The sequence below is a fragment of the Phyllostomus discolor genome, chromosome 6 (genome assembly GCF_004126475.2).
Source record: "Phyllostomus discolor isolate MPI-MPIP mPhyDis1 chromosome 6, mPhyDis1.pri.v3, whole genome shotgun sequence".
Classification (NCBI taxonomy): Eukaryota; Metazoa; Chordata; class Mammalia; order Chiroptera; family Phyllostomidae; genus Phyllostomus; species Phyllostomus discolor.
In genome coordinates this window covers 135030262-135038424 of record NC_040908.2, presented here as the reverse complement: position 1 = coordinate 135038424, position 8163 = coordinate 135030262, and the positions used below count along the sequence as shown (strand labels likewise).

The 8163-nt window shown below is 40.8% G+C and overlaps 1 non-coding gene across 1 annotated transcript; it reads left to right on the top strand.

Moving 5' to 3' along the window:
* Positions 1-5960: 5960 nt before the first annotated feature.
* Positions 5961-6129, top strand: LOC114501241. Its single transcript, XR_003684991.1, has one exon. It is a non-coding gene; the product is annotated as a U1 spliceosomal RNA (small nuclear RNA).
* The last annotated feature ends 2034 nt before the right edge of the window (positions 6130-8163 follow it).

Below are 8163 nucleotides of genomic sequence, written 5' to 3'. Positions count from 1 at the left end.
AAAACACATCCAATACTGTATCAGTTCGCTTTTGTTTGAAGTTTGGAGTGGTAACAGTGGGAAATTGTAACCCACTTCACCATTCTTCTGACATTGTTTCTGCTAAGTGCTGGCTCTGACTCATATGTAGCTTGTAGGTAAACAGCATTCTTATATAAGAATCCTAGGAACTAACTTATTTCTTTAAAGATTTTATTTATTTTTAAACAGAGGGGAAGGGAGGGAGAAAGAGAGGGAGAGAAACATCAATGTGTGGTTGCTTCTCACTCACTCCCTACTGGGGACCTGGCCTACAACCCAGGCATGTGCTTTGACTGGGAATCGAAAGAGCGACCCTTCAGTTTGCAGGCTGGCACTCAATCCACTGAGCTACACCAGCCAGAGCAAGGAACTAACTTAAAAAGACACAGCCTCCAACCTTCAGGCATCCCAGCTCTGGAACTCTTGCTGACCTTCAACCATGGAGCCAGGGTGATGTAAATCCAGGATGACTAAACCAGACTAATGCACACTGAACCACCACTTCCCTTATTGGAATGACTGTGCTAGTCTGCACCTAAATAACTCCTCAATCCCCTTCCTTGATCTCTTTGTTCTGTTCCCTATTTATAAAAGCTCCTGCCTCCACCAAAAGGTGGAGATGGGCTTTGTGACAAGTGCACCATCTTCCTGGGAGATGGGCTTTGAGACATGACTCCCCCATCTTCCCAGGAAAGGGGCTTTGTGGCACGAGTCCCCCATCTTCCAGAGGGCTGGCATCTCAATAAACTACTATCCTTTACATCAGCACCTGCCTCTCAAGTATTGGCTTTTGTAGTGTCAGGCAGCTGGACCTGCATTCGATTACAGAGTTGACATTTTCAGTACATTTAATAGAGATATGCATATATGCACATGCACACAGGCATATGATTAGGTATTGAGAAAGACAAAAGGCAGCCCCTGACACCCGGAAGCTGACCTGGTGCTACCAGCTGCTGGCCTTGGAGTTGCTATGAGCTGGCCTGGCACTCACAGCTGGGTCCTGATGTTCTATTTCACATGAACTATTTCACAGAACATCAACATCACACAAGGCCACTCTGGGACCACAGTGGATCAAGACAAAAACAAGACCACTCTATAATCATGCCTGAACACAGACAAAACATGAATCATGAATATTTTTCAAGCCATAAATACCACACATCTTGCTATCCTGGCTACTGTGACAGATGTTTCTTTACCAATTATAGCTTTAGCCTCACTTTAATCTATCACCTTCCTACAGATAAGATTTATTGAAAGCCCTGGCCTATTAGCTCAGTTGGTTAGAATATCATCCCAAAACACTAAGGTTGTGGGTTCAATCCCCTGTCAGGGCACATACAAGAAACAACCAATGAATGCATAAATAAAGTGGAAAAACAAAGAGATGTTTCACTCTCTCTCATTCTCTCTCTTCCTTTCTCTTAAAAAAATTTATTGAGATACTTGATGACAGAGTTTCCCCACTTTCTAACAGCACCCAATCTAGAGTGTACCCTCCTCAAAATCACCCAACCAAGGTTCAAGTCCTAAATGAGCCCTAATACTGTCTTACTGAAATGCTCTGTGGTTCTTCGTGGTATATGTTCTCTCTCCTACTGCAATGAGCTATAGACCAAACTTTTTCAAATACAAGAGCGTTCCTGGTGGTCTTTGGCTGAAGGTCATTGAGAATATATATGACATAAAAGTTAGATAATTTCCAGTTTAGCTTTGCACTTAAACACTAGACTCTGCTGTAGACAACCTTTGATTCGAATCTCTCCTAGTCCAGTCAGCCCGAGACCAGCAGGGACAATCCTGTGAGTGACAAAAGTTAATAGACTCCTTACTCTGAGGAAGACTGCACACTAAAGGACCTACGGGGTGTCTCAAAAGCAGAGGAAAATACAGAATCATTATAGGATTTGAACCCTGACCGGCGTGGCTCAGTGGGTTGGGCATCGTCCTGTGAAGCAAAAGGTCTCTGGTTTGTTTCCCGATCAGGGCACATGCCTGGGTTGCAGGTCCTGGGTTCAGGGCATGCGAGAAGCAACCCAATCAATGTTTCTCTTGCACACTGATGTTTCTTTCCCTCTCTTTTCTCTCTCTGTCCCCCTCTGTCTGAAAATACATAAATCTTAAAGGATTTGAGGAAAGGGCGAAATTTTAGGTGTAATTGAGGAAAGCAGTTTTGATAGGTTCACAATGAAACAGGGCTATGTGTAATGGGTTTCCTTCAAATTTTGACTGCTAATGGAACAAAGGGCCTGTTTCCTTAAATACTACAGTTAGTACAGATATGGAATGTTATATCCAGAACTTTTCTGAAACTCCTCACCTAGATCGGAAACCCAGGCAGCTTCCCTGTGTCAAAGTGACTTAAAAACCTCTTGGCCACCTCTTGGAAACACCAAAAGTAAGGTGTTTCCTTTGCACTGATACAATTTCAAACAAAGTTTCTGGCTCCTCCTGTTGCATCTTCCCCAAGGAATATCACAATTCCCCGGGATTAGCATAGATGTGGGGGCTAGGAGGTGGTGGCGTTGAAAGGAAGGCTAGGAGTAAAAAAGTACTGAGTACTCACTAAGAAGGCAGAAAAGTGTCTTGGAGGTTTCTCCCTCCCTTCTCCCCCACCAGTAAGGTGGCTTCAGGAGAGGCCCCTGAGGAAAGTCTTAAAAAAAGACCCCCCCAATAAGGATGCGGTCTAGAAGTGCAAGTATGCTGAAGACAGTGGCCTGCTGCGGGGAGAGCCCTTGACTGGAGCTCCTGCAGAGGGTGCAGTGTGTGTGCAGCAAGGTTTGTGGGGGCAGCTTCTCAAAGCCCTGTGAGGCCTGCCAGATAAGCCTTTGTAACTGGCTGCAGCTGGGCCTGAAAAATCACATGTAGGCTTTTGGCCAGGAGATGAAATACAAAAATATACACACGCAAACATACTCAACAACCCCAACACAAAATGGACCAAGGTTGTGAACAAAAGGTCCACAAGAAAAGAGTTGATTCCTAAATTCTTAAATCCATGGAATGATGTTCAGTCTCACTCATAATAAGAGAAATGCAAATTAAACCTGCACTGAGATAACAATGTTTCACTAAACGCACTGGGATAGTAAAGGAAGGGAGAAACAGACACTTTCTTATATAGCAGGAGGGTGTATACATGAGTAACTGCCTCTACAGAGAGCAGTTTGCTCCCATCAAAATGACGGATTCAGAGATCTTTGACCAGCAAATATATTCTAAGAATTTACCCTGTAGATGGGCTCACACATATGGTGAATAACGTGTACACAAGAGTGTTTTATTCATTGCTGTTTATTTCCTTTTTAAATATATTTTATTGTTATGCTATTTACAGTTGTCCCATTTCCCCCTTTTATTCCCTTCTGCCCTGTACACCCCCTCCCAGCCTCATTTCTCCCCTTTAGTTCATATTTATGGGTCATACATATAAGTTCTTTGCTATTTATTTCTGTATAATAGCAAAAGATTGGAAACCACCTAGCAGCAAGGGACTGGTTAAACAAACTATGGTACATCCATACCCAGAAACCCTATGCAGCCCTTCAGAATGTGCATCATTAGGGTTTAAGAGCAAACACAGAATGGCGCGTGTACTACGCACAGTTTGCATGATTGTGCAGAGAAAACAACATGTATATATGTTTCTTTAATAAAAGGGAACATAAAAAAACAATAGCATTGGTTTGGGGGGAGAAAACTGGGTAGCTGGTAACCCAGATATGAAAAGAAGCTTTTTTCATTGTATATCATTGTAGACCTTTTGAATTTTAAACCATTTTGAATGGATATCAAATTTTAGAAGGAAGGAAGGAAGGAAGGAAGGAAGGAAGGAAGGAAGGAAGGAAGGAAGGAAAGAAGGAAAGAAAGAAAGAAAGAAAGAAAGAAAGAAAGAAAGAAAGAAAGAAAGAAAGAAAGAAAGAAAGAACCAGCCATAAAAACATGGGCTCTGTGTCAGACTGCTTGGGTTAAACCTTTCACCGTTGTGTGCTAGTCGTGTGACCTTAGGCAAATTACTTAAACTTGGGGTTCTTTTCCTCAGCTACAAAATGGGCACGATGCTATCACCAACCTCAGAATTGCTGCGAGAACCAAGGGGATGATGCAGGTCATTAACTGAGATCAGGAGCAGAGGCCCTGGAGCCAGACTGGAGGGTTCAGATTCTGTCTCCACCTCTTTCAAGTCGCATGATCTTGGACAGGTTATTGATCCTCATTTTTCCTCCATTTTTTCATTTGGAAATGGGGAAAATAATCAAACTGTGTGGAGATTAAATTAGTTAATACTTGTAAACTGCTTAAAACTGTATTTGGAATATATTAGGTGCTATATCAATGTTTGTGGAATATTAGGTATTTATTGGTTTAATATAAATATTAGTTATTATGGTTAGCTATTAACCAACATTGCTGAAATAAACCATTCTTAGTCAAGTTACCTTTCCCATATGACCTTACCTACCCATAACCATGTTCTTCTCCTATCCATAATTGTACAAATACACAAATTCTATGAATTCTACAAAAAAGAGGTAAAAATTTTGTTTTACCTCTTGTGTTAAGGGCATAAGAAGGCTACCAGCTTCTCATTTGCTCATATTATTCCCATAGTCTGGAATGCCAATTCCAACTAGGACTGACTGAGGAATGTAACTGTCCTCAATATCCAATTCAAAGATTTCTTTCTCCCTGAGTGTGGCTGTTCTCTCCTATTAGCTGCCCCATCACTGGTCTCACTGGTCTCTATTCTGTCTGTGTCCCCTCCTGCCCCAGACCAGCACACAAGGCAGGCAACAACTCATGCTTGTCTGGATAAATGGGTAAATGGAATACTGAGGTTTTGTGCCTTGAAAGGAACTAAAAAATAAATAAATAAAAGTTTTCTGTTGTAACATGTTTAACTTCATTTTTATGCCCTAAGGTCTAGATAGAGAGGAAATAAAGAGTAGTTCAGGGACACTAAAGAAAGGTGGAATTAGAATGTGTTGGAAATTAGAGGGCATGTTTGAAGTGTGTGTGTTTTTTTTTTCTTTTGTTTTGTTTTTGGTGCCTTTGGTCAACATGGATCTTGCTCCCCCTCCTGGACATAAAGTAAAATGCTGCTTCAAAAATCCATTTATGTAAAAAAGAAGAAACAAAGCTTGTAGCTTGATACTGTTCTTATTACAGATGGCATAGTTGTAGCCATGACATTCCAGAACTCCTATAATGACTGGCTATATAACAATTACAGTTACCTCACGTATATGGAGGGAGAGGTATGGCTTTGAAATCTAAGTCCAGGACTACAGGCCAGAAAGTTCTGAGTATAAATCCAGCTTTGATGACAACTGCAAAAAGTGGCCTCTGGCAAATAAGTCTGTTTTTTCATGTTATTATTAATTTTTATTTTACCTCTTGTGTTAAGGGCATAACAATGCTACTCATTACCACTGAAATCCAGACGGCATTGGCTATACCATCAATGTTTGTCTAACCGTTAGCCAAATAATTAAAAAAAACTCACAATGTTACTCAGAAAATCCATCCTGAAACATGAAGAAAGAGAAGCCAAAGCCTTTAAATGTGATGAGTGATTGTGGTCAGATAGGAATAAATTCAGAAGTTCAGAAAAGGGAACTGTCCTTAGGGTATGGAAGAAATTTTTTTGTGGTTCCTGGGCTAGCATATTTAGTCATTCATCCTGAGGCCTAGATGAAGCACAGTACTTTCCCTTATGTGTTCATCCTCTAAGGAAGGAGACAGATAAATAACAAGTAAACTAATAAAGTGAAAACAGAAGGTGGTGCTGTGAAGGAAAAAAGCGGGGCTCTGTGAAGGAGAGTGATGAGGTGGGGTGTGTTGGAGACGAGCATCAGCTTCAGAGACAATGGGGGGTCAGGAAGCCTCTCTGAGGAGCCTTGCAGAAGGAGCTCCTCGGGAAGACAATCCCAGTGCTTAACCTGGCAGGGGAGATACCACAATCACAGAAGGTGGTTTTCCCAGGGCAAGGCTTATTCATTGTGCTCCGGATGTGCTGACCGCCGCTATTTCCCCAAATGTGGGAAACTTGCCTGCCTGCGTAATTTGTGGTAGTGGGGGACTGCATTCTGCTCTCCCCTGGCAAAAAAAAAAAGAAAAAAAAAAGCATTCCAAGCAGAGAGAAGAGCTTGAGAAAGAGCAAGTGTGGAGAGGGGTTGCAGCATGGGTTGGACAAATGTTACAAGCAGTGGAGTGTAAGGAAAGAAACAAACATAAATTCCAATGCAAAATTTACTTTTATGAAACATATTCAATAATAGTGCTTAAGTAAACACTTAGCTCAAAATATTTGGTTTGTTATTCCAAATACTTGAGCATTACTTTAAACATATACATGCAAATACATTCTCAAACATATAAAGTTTATAAGTTCCCAGAATGATTCGAAGCCACTAATAGAAATATAAAATAACAAGAAATAAATGAGCCCTGGCTGGTGTGGCTCACTGGATTGAGTGCCCACCTGAAAACCAAAAGGTTGCCAGTTTGATTCCCAGTCAGGGCACACGCCTGGGTTATGGACCAGGTCCCCAATTGGGGGGTGCAAGAGGCAACCAACTGATGTATCTCACACATTAATGCTTCTCTCCCTCTCTTTCTCCCTCCCTTTCCCTCTCTGTAAAAGTAAATAATAAATAAATAAGTAAATAAATAAATAAATAAGTAAATAAAATAATTGTGGTGGAGGTCAGAAGTAAAAGCAAACAGGAGAAAGAAAATAACTATATCTGGGCTGCAACATGGAAATATCAACAATTATGAAATTCAGTGTCCCTATGATAAAAATGAAGTCGTTTTTAAGAGAAATGTAGCTTCCTGGTATTAAGATCTGAGAAAAATGTTCCTTTATTAAGTTACTCTATGCTGTAATGGTCAAAGTCCTCAACAATATATCTCTGCAGTAATCACAAAAGCAAGATTCCTAGGGCCATCTCCTAAGCTAACTTCAATGCATAAAGCCATAGTGCAACTCAGTAACAGCAACTCTGCAAGGGTCTAGAGGCAATCCAGCTTCAGAGCTTATTCTAGTAGCTGTAAATCAGGGATAACCCTAAAAATGTCTAGAGAAATGGATACATCACATATCCTTCAAGTAATCCTCAATGAATAGTTCTTCTTTCACCTGAGCTTTAAAGAAAAATATTTATTTATTTATTTTTAGATAGGGGAAGGGAAAGAGAAAGAAGGAGAGAAACATCAATGTGTGGTTGCCGATTGCATGCCCCCTGCTGGGGACCTGGCCTGCAACACAGGCATGTGTCCTGACTGGGAATCAAACCAGTGGCCCTTTGGTTTGCAGGTCAGCACTCCATTCACTGAGCCACACCAGCCAGGGATCACTTGAGCTTTTGATGAATATGCAGTACAGAGTTTGAAGTTATTTCTCTGGCAAGAAACTAGAATGTAAATTATCTTTGCTGTTAATTAATAGTTGTCTTGACAATCAATGGAGCTAAAGGCAGGACTGACATTGAAAGAAGAAAAGAGTTTAACAGTGTGATAACTTAAAAAGGAGATCGCCCTATTGCCACTTAGAAGTGTGCCTAAGACTTTCCTCAAAAAAATAGACCTAGATGCATGGACAGATAATTATTTACTCCACATACTTCTGCATACATGTGGTCAAGATCATTCTAGCCTTTTGTTTTTAGTTAAGAGAATACCTTAATTAATGAATTAGTTTTAAAATTTCCAGATAACTGCATAGTTTATGTGCTGTATAAATCTTTTGCCAATAAATCAATTAGAGCCCTGGCTGGTGTAGCTCAGTAGATTGACCACAGGCTGCGAACCAAAGCATCGCAGGTTCGATTCCCAGTCAAGGCACATGCCTGGGTTGCAGGCCACAGCCCCCAGCAACTGCACATTGATGTTTCTCTCTCTCTTTCTACCTCCCTTCCCTCTCTAAAAATAAAGAAATAACTTAATTAATTAATTAATTAAATGTTGGAAGACAGCTATCAAAAACAGTATCTGAATGTAACAAGAGCTAATACTGAGCCATGCTTTGAGCCATGCTTTCTGACAATAATTGTACAGAAAAATCCAGAGCCTGCTGAGTGGTAATAACACCATATCCTCAGCACGGAAGCAAATAATTAGCTTTCCCTTCTT